The sequence below is a fragment of the Ursus maritimus genome, unplaced genomic scaffold (assembly GCF_017311325.1).
Source record: "Ursus maritimus isolate PB19 unplaced genomic scaffold, ASM1731132v1 scaffold_12, whole genome shotgun sequence".
Lineage (NCBI taxonomy): Eukaryota > Metazoa > Chordata > Mammalia > Carnivora > Ursidae > Ursus > Ursus maritimus.
This window is the reverse complement of record NW_024423564.1, coordinates 20,923,254-20,950,269: the sequence shown is the minus strand read 5'-3', so window position 1 is coordinate 20,950,269 and position 27,016 is coordinate 20,923,254. Positions and strand designations below refer to the sequence as shown.

The 27,016-nt window shown below is 40.1% G+C and overlaps 1 long non-coding RNA gene across 1 annotated transcript; it reads left to right on the top strand.

The window, feature by feature from the left end:
- The first annotated feature begins 18,122 nt into the window (after positions 1-18,122).
- LOC103669328 lies at positions 18,123-27,016 on the top strand. The gene is made up of 3 exons (XR_570237.1): positions 18,123-18,163; positions 18,295-18,437; positions 26,677-27,016. It is a non-coding gene; the product is annotated as an uncharacterized LOC103669328 (long non-coding RNA).

Sequence of the window (27,016 nt, the reverse complement as noted above, 5' to 3'; positions counted from 1 at the left end):
TCTTCTAGGCACATATCACAAGAGAATAATCAGAAAGAGGTCAAAAATGTATTCACAAGGAGCAATAAGTGGAAAAAAATCAAGATGCTAAATTTACATACTATAAATCAATGTAAAGTAATACCAGGTCAAAATTCACAGAAAAAAATGATCACAGTAAAATATCCTAAGATGTTAATGGGTGATTTTATCCCCGGTCCTTTACACTTGCATGTACTTTACAAGTAAAATGTGTATTATTTTTATAATGAGAAGAAGATTTAAAAACCAAAAGGAAAAAAAAATGACCACAGGATACACAGGATATTCTGACGGAATTTCTCTTTCTTCCCAAAGGAAGAGAGGGAAAATCGCTCACCATGAAGTTTGTCCTTGTAGGAGACTTACACAGCCAAAGTTCTGCGTGTGGGGCTTCTTTATATTTGTGTGGCATGATGCACAAGCTAAAATATTTCAAGATCTGTTAGATTCAGATGACATCAACGTCTTGATCTTTGAATTTTAAATTTTGAGGCACACTGTTCTGGAGTTTGCTATTATTATTATTTGACCCTTTTGAAAAACACCAGCACCTCATTGGTTAAACTTCCCCTGTTAAGCACTGTCTTCCTGGATGAGGAAGTTTTCAATGTCCTCGCTGAAGACAGTATTAGTCAGCTTTTTATTATCTCTTCCAAATAATAGTCGGATACAGTTAGCATCATATAAATATTTATTTATCCAAAACTCCAACAGAGACTATATGCTGCTAATGAACAGTTATGTAATAAGATCATTGTAAGATTTCTTTTCAGTAGGTCTCCAAAGTCCAATTCAGTACTGTCCGAGGCATTTCCCAGAGGACTTTGTCTTTTTCTTTTTCTCCGTCACTCAGCCTCATCTCCAATCTTGAAATTTTAATTTTGCTTACATATTCTTTAAAAAACAACAACAAAATATAGCACGGCTTGACTTATGCCTTTGATATCAGAATGAAAACAACCAGTTAAAATTGATACTAAATTTTTACGCTATATTTCCATAACTTCCTTCTTGTTATATTTAGGGTTTCATGTGTTTATACTTTGGGGATTTTATTTAGATATGCTGACAATATGGACGCCAGGCCCTCGAGTATCTTGCAGGCTAGTTAGGGGTGGCAGGGCTTATGGGGTGGATATAGTATCAGCATTTACAGGTTTCCTCCACCATCTGAAAGTAGCATTCCTGTAAAATTTTCTGAAGCCAAAATGGCACAAAGCGGAGAAACAATTGCCATTAACTTATACGGAAAAACGTTTGAGCTTTCTCACACTCCTAAATGACCTCCGTTGGGTTTTTCTGATACCTTAGGTCACATCTTGCGAGCCGACGAACAAAATAGATTGAGAAAAAACACAGAGGCTCACAGACACCTTTCAAAGCGCCGGCGGCTTGATGCTCAGCAGCTGAGTGTAGTTCCCGGGGAAGGAGCTTGGTGGCGCCACTCTCACTACCGAGAGTGCAAGCCGCCTCTAGGAGGACTCAATGCTGAACAACCTATTAACACCGGTTTTCCTTTTCGCCTTTTCTTTTTCTTTTCATAAAAGCAAAAATCCTCTTCGGATTTCTTTTGGTTAGTGAAAACAGGTACTAATGTAGTCTTCGGTATAAGCCAAGTGGTGTAACATGAACTTTCAAAAAGTGGGGGATATCTGTATAGTTTAAGATGATAAGCATCCAACGTAAGTTTATTGAGTGTGTCTTTAGCCAGGCATTGGAATACAGTGAGATAAAAGGTGTAGCCTTTGCTCCCTGGATAGAAGGGTAATTGGACACCCTGAGAGCACAGGAGAGAGGAGGGCTTCCATTTACTGTCCATCCCACAATAATCTCAGTTTCTGTTCCCCTCACCCCATTTTCTTCTTCCCAAACTCTAGCCAAGTGGGTTTCTCATTCAGTAGGTCTAAGGTGAGAACTGGAGCTGGATTTTTTTCTTAAGCTCTCCTTGATAATTCTGACCTATGGTCAAGTTTGGGAACCATTATATGACTAAATAGCAGTAATGATCTCACATGGGAGTAGGAGAAATTGTCAGAAGGCAGCAGACAAAATGTTTCTTTGAATCATCTTTCCTTGTAACATCTTGCTGCAGTTAGAATTTTGGTTTAGAATATAAAATCATCAATGATACTGTCTCTAATTCTGTTCAACTATATAGATAAGACTCTTCTGTTGCTTTTCTGGATGATTCTTGGCTTTCATAAATCAGTGAATAGTCAGCTGAAGTTATTATTTTTTTGCTCTCATGTGAAATTATCTTCTAACAAAAATAATGCTGTAATCTAATTTCTTATTGTTCATCTGGTTGGTGCAAGCCTGTAACTCTTCTCTTTAATAGCCTCACGAATGTGCTATGCCTTCTTTCCTCTGGGCCTTTGCACATGCTATTCTTGTTCCCATTCACTGGCTCATTCATATTCAGGTATCAGTGTGGAAAAACAATTTTTATACATACAAGGTCTCAAAAGATGTAATCCATGCATCCTGTCATAGAAAGCTATTGGAGATGGGTAAAACAAGAAAGAGGAAGACAAGACTTTGGAAACAGCTAGCTAAGGCATAACAGCCACGGAAGGAAGTCCTTGAATGACTCTATGCTGAAGGATGCAGAAATCCAGAAGAGATAGCTCTAGGGGAAAGACAGAAAAAAGAGCTCTTGAATAATAAATGGACAAACATTTGACAGATTCAATGGAGTAATTAGTCACATAGAAAACTTTACAAATGAAAAAAGAAAGTGAAACAGAAGGTTGTTGATAAAGGAAAATGTAATTCTTAAATACTCTTCGGCTTAGCAGTGAATAATATTCACATCATCATTATAATATGGCCATCGACTATTTCTTGTACCACAAATTGTCATATGACTTTATTGGGAGGAGAAGAGAGGAGAACTGAGTGTGTGAGCAATGGTGCAGTAAGGGCATTCAACCCTCTACCAACGCAAAATGTCCAAAGGGAAGAAATAAATTTGATAAATCAAGAAATAATATACATATTGGGAAGTGATATGGAAAAAGTACCAGTAGAAATGGCGATAGGAATTCAATGTACTGTATGGTGACTAACATAACGTAATAAAAAAAAAACAAAAACAAAATAGTCACCTAAGTCAAAGTAGGGTGGGAGATAGGGCATGTGTACAAGGGACTGTGTTGTTGTTTCTAGGAATGTATTTTAAAAATTTAGAATATTTGTATCATTGAAAAGTACGTATATTGCTTTGATTTTAAAAAACCCGTATTAAGCAACTACCATGACCTGGCAAAGTATTTAATTCTACCCATGATTTAAGAGAAGTTATAAAACATGATTCTGACATTCCAAGACCCTGAGTCACTTGGGAGGATACAAGCTACTACTCATATATAAAACACATTTAAAGAAAAAGATATGACTGAATCTGAGAAGAGACATAAGACGTTTTGTATTCAAATTATATGCACCTTAATGTTTATAAAAGTGTGTAAAGCAGAAAGTGCTGTGGAACTTATCATTTTTCTCTTACTCTAAGGACAATGAGAATGAAGCACTCTATCAGCTCCTTCCTAAGGGTTTACAAATTTGGCCCCTTCCCTGAAAGCAGGACTATTTAAAGCACTAGCTAATCCCGGCTTTGCTATTGTAATGGCTGCCTTTGCTGTCTTCCATCTTGGCTCCATTAGGGGAAAAAAAAAAAGTTAACTGCTTGATTTGTACCAGACACTTTTTTCTTAAATGATGAGCATTGGGTTCCTATTCCCTTTTGCCCAATAACCGTCCTCAAGGAAGCTGCAGGGATGACTGACGAAGGACAAGCAAATAAGAAAATCAAAACAAAAGGGTCTGAAAAATGGAGGGAAAAAAGGGGGAAAAAAAAGAATACAAATATTGTGTTTTCAGAACATTGGGGGCAGTTTCACCAATGTATTTCTTGCCATTGTAGCATGTTTTACTTGGACATCCTGTCACTTCCTTTGTGCCCTTTGTGACAGAAGTATTTGTGAGGAAGGTTAGAATCACTGAGGAAATTGTTTATGTGGCATGTTCCTTGGGTAAGAGATTCATCTTGTGGTCCTCTGAAAAGTGTTAAATTGCAGCTGACATTTAAGCCTACTCAGATTAGAAGGTGTCACATGTCCTTGAAGTAAAGAGAAAGCAGAAATCTCTGGAGGGAACGTATATTCCACAGATCCACTATGGCATACCGAAGTTTGTTCTCAAAGTTAACAAAACTGACTCTCTCAGGCTCTGAAGCCTGAGAACTACCTGCCTTTTAGACTAGTAGATTTTGAAGATAACACATACTTATTAAATAGATCTTGGAAAAAGAAGGCAAATATCCAGAAGAAAGTTACCAGTTCTTATGATCACACTGTTTAGAGTGGATTACTGTTAATTTTTTTGGTGATATAAATATATATGTCATATTTATGTGAAAAAGAAGTGTCATATTGTGTGCATATGGCTTGCTATCATGTTTTTCTTCCACTGACAATCTGGTCCACATTTTTTTTTTCTGGTGCTGGATTAAGTTGCCAAGAATTTGGGGTACATTTCCAGGCCTGAAGAGAACAAGGCAAAGCCTTAAAGATACCCAGGTGCTTTTTATCAAGACCTGAAAACCTGTGGGTTTTAGTCTCCACTAGAGTTAAAGGTCAACTTGGAGATAAATTATTCTGTTGGCTAGTCATTCAATTAAAATAGATAATACATATATTTAAAAAATTAAAAGTTTGGTGTTTTCTCTTTATATGCAATCTTATCCTGGGAGGGTTTATGCCTGGTCAATATTAGATATTCGATATTTTTATCCAGGGCTAAGCAGCTTCATGAAAAATTTTAAGTATTTTTTATTGTAGATATATCTATATCTATATATAACAAAATTTGTTCTTTTAAGCATTTTTAAGTGTACAATCTATAGCATGAAGCATATTTACACTGTTGTCCAGACCTCACCACTATCCAGCTCCAGAACTTTTTCATCTTCTTTCAAACTCTGTACCCAGAAAAAACAACTCCCCATTCTCCCTCTCCACAGCCCTGGCAACCACCAGTCTACTTTTTGTCTCATGATTTGACTACTCTAGGTACTCTAGGTATAAGGGAAATCATACACTTGTCCTTGTGTGACTGGCATGGTTCATCTAACATATTTTCTGTTCATTCATGTTTTGGTATATGCCAGAATTTCCTTTTTTAAAGGCTGAATAATATTGCATATTACGCATATGCCACAATTGGTTTTAGCCGTTCACTTGTTGAATACAAAAATCAAGTTTATCAATTACTCACATGTTTGAACTTTTTCTTCCTTTGGCATGTGTGACAGATCTGGCTGGGTGATGACTGTTTTGAGGCTCGCCCCCATGGTGTAGAGTTGCTGGGCAGCAGCGCCCAGACACGGACCAAGTTTCCCTGTCCCCTTCGTGTCCGGGTGGGCCCCGTGACTTAGTTATTGCCAACAATGTGGGGGAACATGATGCCCCTCACTTCTGAACCGAGGAACATGATCTTCTAACTACCTGCTGGCAGGCTGACACCAGGGCAACTGCGAAACCGTGATGGCTGAGCCAAAGGTGGAAGTGGCCTGGGTCCCCGAGTCACCCCTTTGAGGAGTGTCTCCCTATCAGGAATTACACTGGGTTTTGCATAAGTGAGAGCTTTGTACTTAAACCAATGGGGATTTAGAGACTGTTGGTCAACCCCATCTGATATTGATTCTAAGACCCATCTATTTCAAGCTCCTCCTACTTTTCCAACTCTCCTTTCTCATTGTCCGTGGCTGATTATTTCCTCTGCCTTCGCCCCTGCTTTTTAGTCCCCGGGTCATAGGCACTCTAGTCCTTGAATGGTGCCTCTATCAATCTTTTCCTTCCTAAACACTCTGCTATGATTTAGTTTAAGCAGAGACAGACCGAAGGGCAGGTTAAGCCAGTTGAGAGCCTAGAACGCTAATCTATCAGCAGTGCTTAAAGTGGATTGGAAATCTTTATACCAATAATCCTCTCAGGAGAATTCTGCATTGGTTGAAAGGAGTAGATTGAAAAGCCTTTGGAGGGAGGGCTGAGACCTTCACAGCAGTCACTAAACTGCCTTAGGAAGAAGACGGGTTCTGGGTAATGCAGGGCTTTGTCGTTTGCTGAGTGGTGATTAGCACCGAGCCTCTTCTCTAAGCAGATGTTGAGCAAATATGAGAAAATATCAATTTGTAGGACAGGCAAATAATTATCCTACTCAGATTTCCCACATGTCTTAGTTGGCTCTGAGTTCAGGCCACCAACTTTTCTTGCTATTTCTGGTCTATTACATTTAATTCCAAATGTTCCTTCTGCCATTTATCCTCCTCACTGCTGCTGGAGTGATCTTTCTGAAGCACGACTCTGGTCATGTTATCTTTGCTGGAAAGCGCTGAGGCTGCTCATTGCCTAGGGTTGATGTTCTTAGAATGAATCTGGCTCCCCAGCCACTGAGAAGAGAGCAGGAGAGAAAAATCACTGAACTAGTTCAGGTGATGATGTCACCATTCCTACTCATGAGCTCATGGCAGAGAATGAGGCTATCGTGGAAGACGTGAGTTGTATATGCCTCACTGTTTCTCATCTCTATGTCTGTTTTGCTCAGACTGTCCCTTCTTTCAGAATTCCAGAAGAATATGCACTCATCTTCTTAGTCTCAGCTCAAGGGTTATCCTTTCTATGAAATCTTTCCTGACAAGCCCCTCACCCCTTACTATCTGCTCCTTTCTTTCTTCTCTCGCTCTCCAAATCCGGGCATCGGGGGAGAGGTAGAACAGTTTTTCCAGTATTTAACCAGGGTCCCACGACCGCATAAGAACAGTAACAGCGACATTTGAAAGGAAGCCATATGCTCTGGTTACACGGAGGGCTTTCGCAGCTGCACGGTGCTCCGTGCCTTACGCACAGAGACACTGTTGGTAATTGCTCCCTCCTGGACCCCGAGACTGGGGGGTGAGGAGGATGGGGAACAGGCCTGTCGGGTGGGCTAAACACAAGAGTTTGAATGCCTCCTTTGGGCAGAGGAATCCCCATTTATCTTTTCCTCTTCCTGAATCCCCTTCTTCACGTGGGTGCCATGAATCACCTTTGGTTAGGAAAAACAAATTAAATGTCTTACAGTGAGTTTACTTTGCAATTGGAGCAAAATAGAGGAAGATCATTCTTGTACAGGAAATCTCTTTACCATTAAAAATGTGGCCCAAGGACTTACCTAACCTGAAAGTGGTTGCTCTGAAGTGTGTAGTCACAATGGTTGCTTAGGAGATCGTTTGGGCCCACACACTTGAGGTTCCTCAGTGCCTGCTGCCATTGCTGACGTCTGTTGAGCAGTGTCGGGCAGCAGGCCTGGAGCGAGCCGCTTTCGGGAGTGAAGGGGATGCAATTGCCAACATAATTGTGAGTTGCCTGAGTTTAATTCCCATTAGTAGACCATATAGAACCAGGCTTTGTTGAGGATTTCTCGCCAAAGAAGATAGGTCTACGAAGGCCTGTGCGTGGTCTTTGCTCACTGTGGGTTTCACCACTAGTTTTGGCCTTCCAGGCTTACTCCTTTGTTTGTAAGCAAACCACTGTGCAGCTCGCACGTCAGTCTGGTCCTGTGGCCCACTCCTGAGAAGAGATGCTTTCTCTCCTGCTTGAGCTGAGGGTTTCTGATTTGTTTGTTTTGGGGGGGTTTTTGGTGGAAGTGGTCAAACACAGATAATAGGACCAAACGGTTCTTCTTCTCCTTCTTCTTCTTCTTTTTTTAAACAACTTTCTTCTTTTAACAACAGTTTTAGGTTTATGATAAAATTGAAAGGAAAGTTCTTAGGGTTTCCATCTCTCTACTTACCTTGTCCATCTGTTTTTGCACGCTCTCTACTTCCTCTGTCAGACCCCTTAGCATAGTATTCATAGTTGTTTTAAATTTCTGGTTTGATGATTCCAACATTCCTGCGTATCTGAATCTGGTTTGGAAGCTTGCCCCGTCTCTTTAAATTTTGATTTTGCTTTTTGATATGCTTTGTAGTTTTTTCTTGGTCCCCAGACATGAGGTACCAGGTAAAAGGAACTGCTGTAAGTAGGCCTTCAGTAATGTGGTGGCGAGGTGCAGGGGGAGGGGAAGGCTTCTATCGTCCTGTGATCAGGTCTCAGTCTTTTAGTGAGCCTACGCCCCTGGATTGTGAACTTCACAAGTGATCCTCAGGTTTCCCCCCCCCCACCTTAGGTGGGACAGGATGCGTAGAGTGGGCTGGGGTTGAGTATTTCCCTTTATTCACATGGAAGGCTAGAGCTAGCTGGAGTGAGATATTTCCCTTTCTTCAGGTCAGTTACACTCTGGTTAACTGGTTTCCCATGTGTGCAGGCCTTGTCAAGAAGAACCGAGTGCTGTGGCATATTTCGAAATTGTTCCTTTTCTCACTCCCTTGCCTGAAGCAGGAGGGGATTTTTACTGTTGGAACCTGATGGAGTTCCTGGAGGTAAATCTTACAATATTGGGGGGCGGGGGCAGTGGGGAGGGCACATGATCAGGTCCCTCTGGAGTTTTTCACTCTGCATTGTCTGCACGGAGCCTCCAGCAATTCGTCACTTCCGGTCCTGGTTTTCAAACCCTGGCACTGGTTCCCACGGTGGTTTCCACTGGTGAGTTTGGTCTGGTAAGCCAGGACTCCCTGTGTTTGCTGGTCTGTCCTTCCAATCTTGGGGGCCATAGTTTGCCCTATGTTCGCCTGTCTTTTATGAATCCAGGAAGAGTTGAATTTTTCTCAGTCCATTCAGCTTTTAACTTGTCCTTGGGGTAACGTGGCAACTTTCAAGCTCCTTGTATGCAGAATTGGAAACTGGAACTCCTCCCAAATGGTTCTTTATTTCTACAGAGAAGTCATCTGGACCTCACAAAATAAATTCTTATACTGGCAAAATCTTCTACCTCTTTTCCTACCATAGGCAAATCCATTCAGTCACCACTTGCTGAACATTTTTACCAAGGGAATGAGAATTACTCCAGGGCATCTAGACTCTCGTCCCCCAACTCATAGCCTTGAAAAACAGCATGAATGGATCACAGCACTCTTTTCCTCTGATCCTTGAAATCCTCAGTACGGAGCTCCCAGTAACTACCAGTAGACTGTAGTTAACAAACAAGTTAAAAAACCTTTGTGCTACGTACCCATCCTCCTCTCTGCGTGCCAAACACTGAGTATACAGAGGACAGCACACAGTCTTCCCATTCGAGGCCGCCTCGCTGCATTGCATAAAATAAATTTAATAGCCCCTTACTTCCATCCTACCTCTACTGCACTTTCTGGTTTTGAGAAATCCAAAATGAGGATAACTTTTACTTTTATGGTGAAAGGTAAAAAAGCCAAGACTTTTTGCTTATTCTTAAGTCTTACTTTCTGCGAAAAGATCTGAGATTGAAATGTGTTATGTAGGGGAGCCTGGGTGGCTCAGTCTGTTAAGCCTCTGCCTTTGGCTCAGGTCATGATCCCAGGACCCTGGGATTGAGTCCCACATCAGCTCCTTGCTCAGTAAGGAGCCTGCTTCTCCCTCTGCCTGCTGCTCCCCCTGATTGGGGGTGCCTGCTTGCGCTCTCACGCGTGTGCTTTCTCTCTCTGATGAATAAATAAGTAAATCTTGAAATGTGTTATTTAATCATAAAATCTCATAATTTGTGTTTGTTTTCCTCCTAATTCTGGTTTAATTACTCCTGGTCTAAAAAAAATTTGCAGAGCTATATACTTCGGTAGGAAAAGATTTAAATTTCCTCTTTGTGCTGGTAAAATACCCAGCCAACTACCCTTAATGGGATTTTTTTTCCTTCATTGACGGGTAGCCACAAAATCTTCCTCAAAATCCTCAGCTGGTATGTGGTGCAAGTTGGAGCTCACAGCTGGCAAGTGAAAAGGGAATTGTCTACTCTTTTGCCCTGCAGTCCTGGGAGTACAAGTCAGCTAGCCTCAGCTCTGAGATTTCAGAGGCCTGGGGGGACCCTTCACTTTTCCTGCCCCCATCTGTTCCTCTTTCTCCCAACAGTGTTTTGATGAGGTGATTGAGTTTCTCAGTCAACCGTTAGAGACGAAGCTTGAAAAGCAAGGGATCCCAGAATAAAAGCTTTTGTTTTTACTCTGAGGTGTAAAATACCAAAAACAGATGGGTAGCCAGAGCAATGAGGAAGCAGGAGAAAGTGGGCCAGTGAGGGGAAGGGGAAATGGGGGTTTCCCAGCAAGAAGATTCTGAATATGGGATGGGGCTGGGGGCCAGGGGGAGGAACTTACGTGGCTCCCTCACTATTTTAACAAAGTTTTGCCTTTCGCTAACACTGAGAAAAGACGCTTGGCAGAGAGATGCCTTGGGTATCTTCCAAGCAACTCCAACACTGAGACTCTTGTTATCTTCTTGTCTCCACTGCATACAGATTGTTCTTTCCTGCCTAGAAAGGGAGCAGGTTCCTGGAGGCTCTTGATAAACCAGAAAAGAAGAGCCTGGGTGATTCAGCTGGTTCCACCCCTGCTCAGAAAGGCCATTCCTTTGTTTGAGTGTCAGGTTTCGTTTTCTGCTTTCTGAGGAAACTCCATGGCTGAGAGGAAAACATCCCCATACATTTCTTCCAAAATAGAGCATTGTGTGGAATGGTTGACAGTATGAGGCCTTTCTGGGCCATTCTTGACTGCCATTGGCTGAGGACTCAGGGAGCTGGACGCCTCATTGCATTTAGGACGCTGCAGTTTCTCTCACGCTCTGAGGGGCAATGAAAGCTGACTGCCTCTCTAATGCTTTCCTTATGCCCTCCACAGCTCTTCAAGGATGAAGGGACCATTTCTTTTTCTAGTTTTAACTCACTTCAGAGTGTTACTCACTATTTGGTTAGAATGGTGAGTGTCTTTTATGTGTATCTTTTAATGTTGGTGTCTGGAAGATATGAGTTCCACCATAGCCTCTGTAATTTCTTAACTGGATGACCCTTGTCCAGTGCATGGCCCCTTTGACTTACAGTGCCATTGTCTCTACAATGGAGGTATCAATACCTAAGTCTTTTGGGTGGTGAAGAATAGTGGGAAGATATGTGTATTCAGTGTACATACATGACAGTATTATTTCATTGAATGTTCTAGTTTTTAAAACAGTACAGCTAAATGATGAGTAAATTGCTGATATAAGGATAAAATAAACAACAATCATAACTTATAGAACATTACATTTTGCCAAACAATTAGCATACGTTTTTAATTTAAATTAAATTAAATTAAATTTTTTCTTTTTTAAAAATTTTTTGTGTAAGTTCAATTTAGTTAACACACATCACTCAAGTTACTCCATCCTCCCACCCACCTCTCCTGCAGCAACCCTCAGTTTGTTTCCTATAGTTAAGAATCTTTTATGGTTTGCCTCCCTCTCTGTTTTTATCTTATTTTCTTTTTCCTTCCCTTCCCCATGTTCATTTGTTTTGTTTCTTAAATTCCACATATGAGTGAAATCATGTGGTATTTGCCTTTCTCTGACTGACTAATTCGCTGAACACAATGCACTCTAGCTCCATCCATGTTGTTGCAAATGGCAAGATGTCATTCTTTTTGATGGCAGAGTAATATTCCATTGTAGATTTTATTTTTTAAAAAATTCTTATTTATTTGTTATTTTGGCAACCTGTTAAGTTTGGCAAAGTAGGTATTTTTAAATCTCTACTTCAGAAATTAGAAATAGAGAGTCAGAGAAGTAAATTTAAAGCCACACAGAAGGTTGGCCAGGTGTTGTGTGTCCTATTGTTGAGAGGAGGTTGCTGATGTTCAAAGATAAGCCACTTGTTGAAAGAAGCAGGGTCAGTAAATAGACATACGAACTAGAACCCAATAGAGGTGATATCAATTGGAATTGACATCAAATCCCAATCTCTTTTCATCACAGAAAGTTAATTTTAATTATCAAGAATTTTCTGTTTCATATATAACTTTCTGAGAGGGAGTATTAATACTTCCAATTACCAATTGCAAGTTCTTGAACTATTGTTCATTTTCTCAGCATTATAAAACATCCCTCTTCGACTCTTATGATATTTTTATTTTGAAATGTGTTTTGATGCTAAAATTTCTGCCCTGGTTTTCTTTTGATATATATTCTCCTTTTCTCTATTTATTTTCAACTCTCTTTATCATTTTTTTTAAAGTAATTGTGTGACTTTTATAAAAACTACTTACTCCTGGTCATGGTTTTACAAACACAAGTGGAGACTCTCCCCTTTGGATCACTGAGTTTATCTATATATATTCTTACTGTAATTACTCTTATATTAAGACTTACTTCTGCTAAACCATTTCATATCTTCCAATTATTGTCTTTTCCTTAAAAATAATCCCTTCCTGATTCTGTTTAGGTAGAATAAATTATATTTTGGCCATCTAAAAGTTTTTTATTCTATTTTTGGTTTTCAGTGGTTTACTTACACATACTTCTTTTTTCCTATCAATTTACTACCCTTTATATTTCCCCCTATGCAAGCAGACATGCATCTTAACACATTTTCACACACACCCCCTTTAAAAAAAATTCTCCTTTGTCCTCTATCTTTGGTTTCCCATTTCTCAAGGGTTACTATTACTCACTGTCTGATTCTTGAAAACCATTATTTCATGTATTTTGTCCAGTTTGTTTGTTTCGGATAGGAAAGTAAATCTGTTCCTTGTTACTCTATCTTTGTTGGAAGCACAAGTCCCTGTGACTCAATCTTCCATGGTAAATATTGATCCTTCGGACAAATAGCGTGCAGTAGAAAGGAAATTCCTGAGAGACCATTCTCCATGGGTCTCTTGCATTTCATTATTTCTTCCACACAGAGGCACTGACCACATTTGTTCCAGACTAACTTTTTTTTTTTTTTAATTTAGATAGAGCGCATAGAGGGGATGGGCAGGGGGAGAGAGAGAATCTTAAGTCAGCTCCATGCTGAGTGTGGAGCCCGATGTGGGGCTCGATCCCACACCCCGAGATCAGGACCTGAGTCAAAATCAGGAGTTGGACTCTCAACTCACCTGTGCCACCGAGGCACCCCTCCCCCCAGACTACCCTTTGAAGGGTAGTTGAATAATGAACTGACTTAGAAGATAGAAGAGTATCTCTTTCTGGAGGAAGCGGCAGGTGTGCTTAAGGTCTTAGAGAATAGAGACAGCATCTCTCCAGAGCAAAGGACGAGCATGCTTCCTGTCCAGTAAAATCTATATGGGTTTTCTGAACTCTGTGCTCTTCTGAAATACAATCTAGTGTGTAAGAAATTGTCAGTGGCCCTCTTTGCATCACGCTGTGAGAATTAGAACTCAAGGAAGCAGTGAAAGAAAACATTTTTTTCCTGTCTACTGCTGTTGCTGCAAGTAATGAACTGCCTTTTGTCTCTGACCCAGGAGTCTGGTGCCTCTGTCAGCAGCCATGGAACAGTGGCAGCCTAACTCGTTAGCTTGCAAGTAATGTGCAATCTCATACCCTTCACAGCTCTCGACAGACAAGATGGAACAGGCTAGGTTAAAAAGCAATCCAACTTCTGTCCGACTTTCTCTCTTGAGGCAAATGCCTTGGGAGTCCTAAGTCAATATGTTGTTTGGCTACTTCAAAGCCACTCGGCTGGAAAGATCACCTGGAGTGTCTACATTACATTTGAGATACTGAAGGGGCTCCAGCTGTTCCAATCCCCAGCTGACTGAGTCTCGTTAGCCCAGATACTGGTCACATGAGTGACTGGGCCTTCAGATCATTCCTAATACCAACCTTGGAGACGTACAGCTAAGTGAGGCAGATAGAACTGTCCTCATAGCCCTGCCTAATTCGCAAATTAGTGGGCAAAGAAAGGCTGCTGTTATTTTAAACCACTGAGTTTTGGGGAGATTTATCATCCCAGGCTGGATAACTGAAACACTGTTTATAGCATCCTTCTGGATGTCTTGCTCTTCTGGCTAGCATGCTTTCTCCGAAAGGTGTTTAAAGAGGTTCTTGTATAGTAAATTTCTGAGATCTTATATGCCTAAAAAGATATTTGTTTTTCTATCACATTTAAATAATACCCTAGTTGGTTGTGAAAATATAAACCTAAAATTCTTTTCCTTCAAAAAAGAATCTATTGTGTTCTTGCATCCAGGTTACTGTTGTAAAATCCAACATTAGTTTTATACCGATTTCTTTATGGGTGACCTGTAATTTGTGCCAGCAGTATTTGAGATTTTTTGGTGTTCTTATATATTTTTTTATATTTTATTACAGGATGTTTAAGCACATGTTTCTCCTTAATTATATCCTTTGGTACCTTATGAGCCCTTTCATTTCTTCAAACTCTTACGCCTTTCTCTAATTCCGAGAAATTCTTGTCTTTATTCCCTCAGACATCCCTTTACTTTTTGTTGTTTTTCTCTCTTATTCTGTGACTCTCAAGTAAATGTTGATTCTTCTAATTCTATCCATCATGTCCCTTACTAAATTTTTAAAAACTGTTTTCCACAACTTTACTTCTTCTTAGGGCTCTCATCGCTCTCATCTTCCAGCTCGCTAACTTGTTCTTTAACTGTATCTATTCTTTATTTTACCACTTATTGAGTCCTTTATTTCAAGTCTTATATTTCTACAATAGTATTTCAAATTTTACATTTCTACTACAGTATTTCCACGTGGTTATAACATATAGCTGCTTGTTCTTTGTGTTATTGATATCTTCTTCATCTTTTTGAAGGTAATTCTACTTACTTTAAATCATTTATCTCTCTGGTTATTTTTAAGATATAGATCTTTCAGTTTGTTTCTTAATGTGGGTATCAGATGTCCTATAAGTGTGCCTGTAAGCTCATGTTCTCCTGAGAGTATTAATTAACTTTCATGGAAAGGCTAAATTCTAGGTTTACTGTGATGTTTGTGGAACATTTCAGGAATAGGGGTTGGGTGGGAACGTCATCCCAGGAGGTCTAACTGGAAATAACGGGAAAATTAATTCTTGGAAATGTAATTTATCCTGGCCAAGCTGACACACAAAGTCACTACCACCTCAGCTTTTGGAAAGGGAGGAGCGGAAAGGGTAGAAGGAACTCCCAGGAGTCCCTGTTCTGTCCGCATCTGTTGTTACTCACGTCTTCTCTAGCTGAGCTCTAGCACTGCCCTGTTGTTTCTGGCCAGCGCTGCATTGATCTGGCTGATTTTTTGCCCTGCAGTGGCAATACAGCAAACTGAAATAACGCTTCTAATGCAACAAAGAGGGGGAGAAAAGAACACAACTCCAAATCGCTCCCTCCGCTCATTTCTCAGCCATGTTTTCCAGCTCTCTTCAAGCCTTGAATGATGCTTTTCCACTCTCCCTCCCTATCATCTCCATTAACTGCAGCACAACTGCCTCCCAGCAGGGCCTTCACTCAGTTCTTAACATTAGTGTTTGGCTCCATCTTCTTCCCCACCACATGTGTGGTGACATCAAGGCTGCTGGGGGAAAAGCTAGCAACCCATGTATTTGCCATCACATCAGCTGTAATAACATTTGAAATGTAGATTTTGAATTGTACAAAATTATTAAATTAATATGAAGAAATGATAAAAGAAATGGTCAACTTTGTTATATTGCTTAGTTTTACTGGAGATTTGTTTATCATAGTTCTTTTCTGACAAATCTTTCTGAAGAGAAAGGGGCAAATGAGATTTTGTTTTGAATTATTAGAGTTTTTTGAAGAATTGTATATTTTTGGCCCAGGTATCAGAGTAGAAACGCATTTAAGGAAAGCTGTTTGTCTCAATTTCTCCTAAAGATAATGAGAGAAGGCTATACCATGACCAACACCTGCTCTTATTATTCTGGAATATTATTCATCTATTCAGTTCTTCCCTTTGGGTCCATAAATTTCAGCAGTATTTCCTTAGAAACCAAAAGGAAAAGAAATCCTTCCTGTATCATTAATTTCTAATCTGGTCTTATGGCTGGTGAGAATAACTGGCAGCATCCAGCCTGGCCAACACATTTCTACGTGTCTTTGAGATGGATTTTCCAGTTCCCTGAAATACTAAGCCACATGGAATTTAGACAAACAATATAGATGAAATTTTATTCTTATTTGGACATCATAATAGAATTTAAACTCCCACAAATGACCAAAATTAAATCCAACCACTTAACACAGAATACCAGCTTTAATGGTGTCTTAAAATTGTTTATTTTTTGAGCAACTGACAACTTAATATCTGGATCTTTCTCAGAAGTCACAGAGCATGTTGGTCAAATAATTATTACAGAAATGCTCCTAAGTCAGGTAAAAAGAGAGGAGGAGAAAGAGAGAGAAAGAGAGGGAGAAGAGGAGATGCCAATACTCTTATTTGGAAATGATCTTATTATAAACTATTTTTGGAAGGTAAACCTATTGAGGACAGGCCAGATACTATGCTCCTTCATTGCCTTACGACACCGGGAAGACCGAATAATCAAGATTGAGCAAAGAACAAGAAGAGTGTCCTAACACCGTAAACTCCACAAAGAAGTTACCAGGGAGAAGGGGACAAACGCAGTGACTGATCTTCCTGAGGGAATGACAGTGTCTTGACAATGGCTACGAAAGCTCGATGACCCTTAACATCTTGTGGAACAAAGGAGTCACTAAAACAAGGTGAAGATGTTAAAGGGGGAATATAAGAAACACAAAAGAAAGATGACAAGATGACAAGTTAAACATAATCCGCAGAACAAGAAACGTCAGAAGCCTCCTCCGCACACCTACAAACACCTGCCCTTTTGTTAATACATAAAAGAGAGCCTCTCACTGTAACCCCTTCCCTTCCTTGGTGGGGGGAATCCAGACGCCTGGGCAGCGTGACATAGCTGATGGAAAAGATCGTACGGGGCAGCTCTCTGGACAACACATCCAGCAAACTGTGTTTTATCTTAATCAGTCTTTTATTGCTCTACTCACAAAGTCTCAAAGGCCTTAGTAGGTTAAAGTAGACACAGTCACTGAATGATCAAGTGTGCACTGAGGAAGAATGATGGGGGTCAACCTTGACCTGAAAACTTCTACTCTGATCCAACTTTCAAAGAGAGAAGAGAATAATCAGTCACTTGTGATAGTCCTTTTTTAATCAGATGAGATCTGATTCAAATTTTCAGTTTACGGTCACAGATCTCTGAGGACCTTTGATGTCTGTGACCTAGCTCCCGTGGAGTGCTCCCTATGCTCCCAAATAGTTCTCCCATTCGCCTTGGCCTTAAATCCATCGTAAAGGGACAGGCTATTTTATTCAAGCATTTCTTTCTATCTAGTAATAAAAAATTGTATTCAGGTGAATAAGACAACGGGACACAAGAAACAATATGAAGGAGTTATTCATATTAGTTCTCTAATGGCAGGATCGCTATTGTTGATGAATGAGGATCAGAGGAAGGGAAGTTCCTCAATGAGGAGTTGAAAGAAAGAGATAAAGAGTTTGGAGCAGCAGGGCAGCAATTATCTTAACAAATATCGTTTGTGTAACAAACTGAGGGCTTCAGAGGGGAGGAGGGTGAGGGACTGGGATAGGCTGGTGATGGGAATTAAGGAGGGCACGTATTGCATGGTGCACTGGGTGTTATACGCAAATAATGAATCATGGAACTTTACATCAAAAACTAAGGATATACTGTATGGTGACTAACATAACAATAAAAAGATATTATAAAAAATAATTATTATTATTTTTCTTTTTCTGGATATCAGATGCAGAAGATTGAGTTAATGATTTCCTCCTTTCATGGCATATGATCGTCACTGGTCAAAGCAAGACTCCTATTCTGTTTAAAAAATTGTTCCATTTTATTTCTATCCCTCATTCCCATTCCACCTCCCCATAGGTAGCCATTCTAATGTATTAGATGTGTATCTTTTATCCCATATGTTTTTGCAAAATGGGTATGGTTTTGTGTACATTTAATTTACATAAATAACATCGTGTTTTATATATCTATTTAAAAATTGTCTTATAGTCCGAACCATATATTTAAGATTCATCATCTCACTTTGTATACATAGTGCCTTGATTCTTTTTTTTTTTTTAAGGTTTTATTTATTTGACGGAGAGAGAGAGAAAGCACAAGCAGGGGGAGTGGCAGAGAGAGAGGGAGAAGCAGGCTCCTTGCTGATGCAGGGCTCGGTCCCAGGACCCTGGGATCATGACCTTAGCTAAAGGTAAGACACTTAACTGACTGAGCCACCCAGTCACCCCTAGAACCTTGTTTCTAAACCACCACACAATGTGTACATTTTCTCTATGATAAATTTACATAATGATAAATAATTTTCCCTGTGTACTCTCTCAGGTATGTGAACCCAGATTTCTTCTGGTTGTGTCACCCCAGAGGATGCTGAAGTCCATATCCATCTATATGACCCCTAAGGACCTGTGTGAGAATCTCTTTGGATTGTAAAATTCTATTCCAGCAGTAGAATTGTTGGTGTTAAGGTTAGAATATATTTGAAACATTCCAAGTTTTTTTTGGGGGGGGTGCCACTTTTTCTTGCATGTGAGGTTGGTGAATAAATGGGGTGATCAGACATTACTAAGAGCAGACCTTTCTCTTCTGAGTACAGGAATTTTCTCTATTCTTTGCACCACAACACATTCCCTCCACAAACTTGTCCTATCCTGACCACTAGAGAGTGGGTTAGATTCATTGCGTTATATTTCCTGTGGGCTGCCTAACCACTCTCTCCTTTGTGGATATGTGTAACTAGCAGCTCACCGAGCTAGGTTAGTGATGTGGGATATACAAATTCCCTGTTGGCCAACGGCAATGCTAGAGATCTCATTTAACTGTTTTCTGGTGTACTAAAAATAGTGCCTCTGTGTTAAAATCAGGGACAAATGCATACAACTTGCTGACACAGGTCTTAGAGGTGAATTTCTAAGAAGATGGCTGACTTTTCAAGATCTGTTAAGGAAAGGGCGGTGAAGCTTTGAATTAGTACCCTTTGTATGTGAAACATATGGAAGGCTTTGATGTCATGGGCTTGTGGAAAGAGAGACTGGGTTTAGATCTGCTGGGAAAAGAAAATAGTGCAGAGCTACCTTACGATTGATTCCTCGAGAATAATTTGTAAATACTTAATGATAGACTATCTGAGTGTTAGGACGACCATATTTTGTAATTCACTCAGTTATGTGTATATCATGTTGTTTGTTTTTAATTTGTTTCACCCAACACCCCCACATTCTTCTGTTACCGTCACATGGCAGCTCCAATAACCACACTGCAATGCCTCTCCTATCAATGTGAAGTTCTCAGTCCCCAAGAAAGCCTGATACAGTCATTCCAGACATTCTTACACAGACATTTCTATCTTTTACAGGGGCTTTGAACTTTGATGCTAAATCAGTGTCCTCTTACAAGGGAGAATGCATTCTATAATTCACAGTGGAAACTTACTCCTTCAAGAGCAGTGATTTAATCTCAACTTGAGGGGAGGGAGAAGGACACCCCTCTTAGAGTCTCCTGGGATGCAAGTGCATGTTTGGGGAGTGGGAAGTTTTTAAACACTGTAAGCCTTTACCTAGGAGATTCTCATCCCCTCCCCCGCCATTTTTTGATCCTTCTACTCACTGCTTAACCCCATAACATTCAGGACAATTTCCTCCATAACTTTTTGGATAATCAGCCCCTTAGGGACAATAACAGCGCCATTGTTCACTTGAGCAAGTATTTTGCCTGTAAGACAGGCATTGGGAAACTGGGTTAAGTGATTGGTCAGATTCGAATTTTTGAAGAAAAATTCTTTTAGCTTCCCTCAGTTGCCATGACATTTTTGTTTTTCAAAAAGTAGCATAGTATATTAATCCACTGGAAAAACAGTTAATTTTAGGCCAGAGGCCTGAGTTTTAATTGTGCTCTCTGGTGCAGACCGCCTTATTTGGTAACATGATGGCTCTTTGAGGCTTTAGTTGGACTAGAGAAATGCCAAGATCTTGTCCAGTTCATAAGTTATTAAACGTTAAACCTACAGGAAAAGCAAACTACAACGAGAACTTAGAATATTATGACTCTTTTTTTCCTTCATTTTTGAATTTTTTGGATCAAGAACACAAAGTACTGTTTCCTTTCATCCTAACACATTTTTCTATGGTTCATCTTCTCCAGAACAAAACTACTAACCCATATGGAGGCTCTACGCTAAGAAGCAGTTTAGGCACAGCTGTGTGTTTCTGGTCCCTTTTGTTGGCTAGCCTAAGCAGAAAAAGGGATCTCCTTGGGAAAGACTCTTTGGAGAAGAGGTTTCCATACTTTAGAATATCGGAATCACACAGATGCTGTTCCCCTCTACCTTGCAGAGTCGCTGATTCAGTAGATCTGGGGTGGGGTCTGAAAATGTGTATTTCTAACAAGTGCCCGCCCAGGTGAAGCTGATGTTGCTGGTCAGAGACCACACTTGAAAAACCACTGTTCTAGAACATCATTTGCCCGGTGTTGACACAGTGATCTGAATCGCTCCGTGTCAGCCTCGTCCCCAGGTTACAGTATGTGATGGGTAGCCTTTGAGATGATGCCTCAACCTTCTGTTCTGGATTCCAGAAAATTCTGTTTTCCAATAATAATCACCACACACACATACACACACCCCAGCAACAGAGAAAATGGAGAATGGGACAAACACATTTAGTCACTCAATTTCTCTATTCTTCCTCTCTTCGTGACCCAAACTATAGACAGTCTGGTTCACATTATTGGCCTAAAATAATAAAAAGATTGACGTATTTTGAATGGTGCATTATCAGTTTTCAGCAGAATCCAATAGAGAAAGATCTCCAATCAGAGTTCAGATACGATCTCCCTTTCTCTCTGGAGATCTGATATTTATTATTTTCTGTTTACCATGAAACATGTTATTCACTCCACCTTGTAATAGCTCATGCAACCCTTGAGATAATCCCACTGGATAGGTGATATTTTTTTATCCCCATTTTATAGATGGGGAAACCAAGGCCTAGAGAGGCAAAGTAACTCATCTGAGGTTGCTCAAAAAACACGAGGTGGAATTAGTTTGCTGTACTATACAGCCTCCAATTGTATAATACTGTAAAACCGTGACACAATTTCTTTGCTGTTTACATTCTGTAAAATGGGCTTATCTCCCAGGGATAATGTGGGAATGATTTAGATAATAGACTTATTAAGTGCGACAGAGAAAGAATGTGTTGTGGCTGCCAGATATTAATTTTTGAAATATTTTAGATGTTACTCTCCTTTTCCACAACAAATCAAATGCTACGTTGTGTAAGTTTATTATTATCTGTTTTACTTTTTTTGCACGTCTGATCTTTAAAGAATTATTTTTATGTCCTTTTCCTCAAAATGGTCATGCATTTTGGGGCGCTTGGGTGGCTTGGAGGGTTAGGTGTCAGACTCTTGGTTTCTGCTCGGGTCATGATCTCAGGAGTGGTGGGATCAAGCTGGCTTGGAGTTCTGAGCTCAGCGGGAGTCTGCTTAAGGATTCTCTTCCTCTGCCCCTCCCTCAACTTGCCCACGTGCTTTCTCTCTCTCAAATACATACATACATACATACATACATACATACATACATAAAATCTTTTTTAAAATGGCCGTGCATTCTTTTTTCCTGGTGACATTCAATGGAACTACTCAAAAATCATTTTATTTTTCATGTGTGACCCTAAAGGCAGATGTTGTGCTGTCATCACCGATTGGTGGAAAGAGAGGTCTCTTAGGATTTGAGTTCCAGCCCTGGCTTTGCTGCTATTCACCATGATTCTAGCAGTCACTGAACCCTGCATGACATCTGATGGGGTTGGGTTTGATCAGAAGAACTCGAATTTTTCTCACAATAGTATAGAATGGATGACTTTGACATTCACAGACCCAGGTTTGGGTGAAACCCATGAATATTTCACAGAGATGCAAAACAAATACTTTGGCAGGTACTTTTTTTTTTTTTCTGAATTGCAACAACTAGAATAATTAGCACCATGTTGGTTATCTTACTCACCCTGTCATAGATAAGATAGACCAAGAGTTATGAGCAATCCAAGGCAAACTGGCTGTAATCCCACTCTTTACTTCTGATCAGGAAAGCACTTCAGAATGCAAGTGAGGAAGCATGATGCGTTTGTCATGGGAATCACCTGCAATCTAATCTATTTTTTAAGAAAAAATCATTTTCAAATGGCAACACATCATTATTAATGATTAATTATTGTTCCTGGCGCTTGCACGTGCTCACCACTCTTTGGTTGAGAACCACAGGATTAGATGATTTTCAGATCTCTTCCAACACGAACATGTCATTTATAGTCTTGGAACTTTCATCCAATAGACCTTCACGGTGGTCTTTCTGGATTCACTGCTTTGAAGATGAGTTAGTTACATGGCACAATCACTTTTAAGTTCTGTCCAGTTTGCTAATCTGAAAACAAAACAAAACAAAACAAAACCCAAAACTGGTGTTATAGCAGTTGCTTGAAAAAAGAACAGCCCTGAGAGGAAACTAAAATTGCTGCCTGAATCATTTCTCCTGTAGAATCCTGAAAGTCATGGAAAATGTCAGGTTGCCTGGTGCCTGCTGGCTTCTGAAAATTCCTGACATCTGGCACAAACATGGCCTCAGCCCTGGAATGGGGGAAATAATGGAGTCCACTGACCTTAGGCGCCCAAATCCTCCCAATGGGAAATCTTTTAGGTCTAAGCTTTCTACTTTTATTTTTGCATCCAGCATTTCTCCTCACTTATTTATTTATTCCCTTTGGCATTTATTTATTTTCCCTTTTGGATTCTTAAATGACTGCCTAGGGAATTTTTAGAAAATGTTTTAATCTCCATAAGGACAATGTAATATTTGTGTTACAATTTCCTTTTTAAACGTTCTAATCGTTTAGTATTTACCCTATTTATCCTGGCACAAAGTCTTCAAAAACAGGATATTCTCCTTAAGTCCCATTTTAGCTATATTGTGGCAAATCACAAGCAAGCTTTTCTAATTTTTTTACATGGAAGTCTTGGAATTTCCACGGCTTATGTTCTGAGCCAAAAAAAATAGAGATCGAAAGCAGGGAATTTTTTAATTCAGCTGATTTACTTCACATTACTTTTTGCAGATACATTTGCTTAACAGGGCTGTGAACTGTGTGATTTGGAAATGGAAAGTTTTATGAAATCAGAAGAAAAAAATGGTAAAAATAGTTTGCATCTGACAATACCAATCCCAGGAAAAGGTGATGCCTAAGATATTTACAAGAATTTCCAGGACAGCTATTGGACAGGAAGACCAAAAAAGGGCTGGGGTGGAGCTGAATTGAGACTGTTTTGAAAGCAGGCACGGTGCGAGAGCAAAAAGAACACCAAACATGAAATTAGGAAACTTAACTTCTAGCCCTGGCTTTCCTGTTACCTAGCTGTGTGCTTTCAAGCAGATCAACTAACCTCTCTGGCCCTCAGTTTTCTTCTAGATCTAATGGAGAAAAAAATACTCGCCCTGCAAACTTGGAATTGTCAGGAGGCTCACGTGGGATAAAGTATATTAAAGAATTTTAGAAATTACAGGATTGCCTGGGTAGCTCAGTCGGTTGAGTGGCTGCCTTCAGCTCAGGTCCCTGATCCTGGGATCGAGCCCAGTTTTGGGTTCCCTACTCAGCGGGGAATCTGCTTTTCCCTCTGCTCCTCCCCCCAACTAGTGTTCTCTATCTCACTCTCTCTCTCAAATAAATAAGTAAAATATATTTTAAAAAGAATTTTAGAAATTATAAAGCACTTTACAAGTGTGAGATATCTTTTTAACATCTTTCAATAATTCAGTTAGTCTTTGAATATGTGGTATTTAAGTTGGAAGAGATGGCGAGATTAACTGGGGCATTTTAGCAGGCCAGGACATGCCGTATTATCATTAGTACTTGTTTATACCCTCAGAAATTCATATAAATATCTCTCTTTGGAGCAGGGTCAGCTCCAAAATGATTCTCTTATAGGACTCTAGAGAAACCTACTGATTTCCCATTATTTTGTTAAGACCACCTTCCTCCATTCTGCTCTTCTTCTCAAAGTTCAAATTGCTCCTAGAAAGACCACCCCTCCCCTGCGCATCTTAGTCTTGCCGCTACAGATGGCCTATGAAGCCAGACCCCCAAGATGGTGGTAATTAAGTCTGATCCTGGATCTTCCTTTAAGAGATTATCAAGATAAATTCCATCATTCCTTACATCCTTCTTGACAAGTTCAAAATTCTGGCCTCATTATCAATACCTCTTTGTACATTCCTTATTCTGAGACAAATTCTGCATCTTCCAAGACTTCCATTATGCCCTCTAGAATTTAGTATCGGTTATCTACAAAATCTCTGATAGTCTCTACCTTCACTGATCTTTCCTTCATCTTTATTCTAATGGAAGCCTGGCTTGACCTGATAACACTCTTTCCACTGGATGGTGACCCCACATGCCACTGAGCCTGGAGGTTAGATTAGGGATCCTTCTTCTCATTGCCAATTCCAAAACTTTGCTCCTGTCTGCTACTGCCCAAAGCCTGTCTTCTTTAACCTCCTGATACCCCAATGACCCTATTTTATTCATTAACGATTTTGACCACTGCTTCCATCACTTCTTCTCCACTGCTCCTATCTTTATTCTTAGGAACTTGAATACCCTCATGGACCTGGCCTCTGAATTTCTTGACCTTCTGGTTTGTAATAATCACTGCCTCTACCCAACTTTCACTATTCTCTCTCATAGTCATTTCCTAAAACTTGTCATCACTCCTAATATTTCTTTTTATTATCACTATTATTATTATTATGTTCAGTTAGCCAACATATAGTACAACATTAGTTTTTGATGTAGTGTTCAAACTCCTATTATTTCTAATTGAAATCCTAATACCAATATTACCATTTTCTGACCACTCACTACCTCCTTATTTTTTTCCAATTTATTTACTACAATCCCAAGTTAACAGTTCTTTGACTGTCTTATTGTTCCCATGTAGGACGTTCGAGGCTCACCTTCACTCCTGTGTCCCACTTTTGCACCATTATCCTTGGCCAGTAAACTCCCAACTTTGGATTATCCAGGACCATACCTTGTAGAGCCTGCACTGCTCTAGCTAACCCTGACTGGGACGAAGCCAGGGACTTCTTAAGATATTTATTTCATGCCTTTTTCCATATCTCAGGCCATTAACAATAATATATATATATATATATAGAAGAAAGGGGAAAGGAGAAGAGAAATTCCTGAAAGAAATGCATCATCCTCTTGTTCAAACTCTTTGGACTTCTACCTGGTGTTTGCTTTGCTTCCCTGCTGATCGTTTGTCTCATTACTCTACAATAGAAACTCCATGAAAGTAGGGATATCGTTTGCTTTGTCACCACTGTATTCCTGAGCACCTAGAACAGGGCTTGGCACATAGAAAGCTCAATAAAGATTCATTTTGTCACCTTAGCTGTGGAGGGGAAATAGCCATGTCCATGTCCAGGGGTATAAACACGAACATTGGGGAATGAGTAAATCCTTGAGCCCAGAGGCTCAGCCAATGGTAGAAAGTCTATCTAAAGCATAAAAAGCAATAACAATGACCTAAAGCCATGAAGTAGGATTTCCATGAAGTTTCTGAAAAGGGATATGTGCCTTGCAAGAGGACCAGTGCTGGTTTTGCTTTGAATCATAGTGCCTGACCAGGAGATATTTGGCCTACTTGTCTACAGTTCTTTAGTTAGTTATTATTAGCCCAGAAATCATAATGATGAAAGGGGAGGACTTTGAGACCACCTCTCCCGCCCCATTCTTCTTTGCAGGTGAAAAAACTTGGACCTTAAAAGTTAAGACTCTTGTCATAGATGACCCTTTTATTTACAGAAGAGAAGGAAAAACCCAGGTGTCTCTGCTCCCAGCTACTTTTCTCTTCGTGGTACCCCATATGTCAAAATGTCTCTAAACAGTTTAACAGTGCAGTGCTCAACTACAATTCTTGAAATGGCACTGGGTTCCAAAAGAAAATCTTATGTGTTGTTTATGAAAATTGGAACTTTAATTTAGCACAGAAATTTAATATATTTTAAAGGGAGATTTCCAAAGGGGTTATGCTTTGGGAGAAAGGTATCTGAGCTTTAATCAAATGGCAGAAAAACCTTTTACTTGTTTCCCATACAAAACTCTGATCATTGTAAATTATGAGATCATTCCCAAATTAAATCATTAATTAATAGACAAACATTTTGGTTTAGAGTGATTTTCCCTTATGGCATTTGTCTCTTTTATCTTTCCCATGTGTTTGTTTGTCCCTATTTACCACAATCTCATAAAATGTCCTCTCCAAGTCTCCTCTCACAATGTAAATAGATGTTTTGCAATCATTCTGGAATGAGAGGAACCCTGAATATTTTCATCTCCTCATTCCTTAGTGTTGCCCATGTTGCAAGTGAAGAATGGAGTTGGATTCATTTGGGGCCAGAAGGTGTAGCGGGCTGGTCTCACAGGTTGGCTGCCGAGGAAATCTCCCTTAGGGCTAACTGGAGTCAGCTCTAAGAACACGGTGTGAAGTGTGTTTTGATGGCCAGGGCTTCCATTAATTTTTTTTTTCTAAGCTCTGACAAGAGGCAAAGAGAATTCCTTTTTTGGAGTTAGATCTTGGGCCTCTAGGGGAGAATCAGACAAGGTGCTCCCACGCTGTCTGCTCATTCTTCTCCTTCTTGTACACTCACAGCAGAAGGTGTGTTTAAACTTCAAAAATGGCCCTGAAAGTGGTATTGAGAAGTTGTACGCATCAGCTTGAGGAGAAGTGGGCGCAGTCTCCTGGATCACCAGTCATATTCGTCATGTCAAACTGGAGTTAGACTCAGGAGCTTCTGGGTCCTCTAAGTGACAATGTCAAGGGGAAGGTATGTCTTCAACCAACATCGAGACTGAAGCATCTTGGTGTAGTGCACCAAGTAGTGAACTGAGGGTGAGAGGAGCTGAGTTTAAGACTCAGTTCCCGGAGTGCCTGGGTGGCGCAGTCGTTAAGCGTCTGCCTTTGGCTCAGAGCGTGATCCCAGCATTCTGGG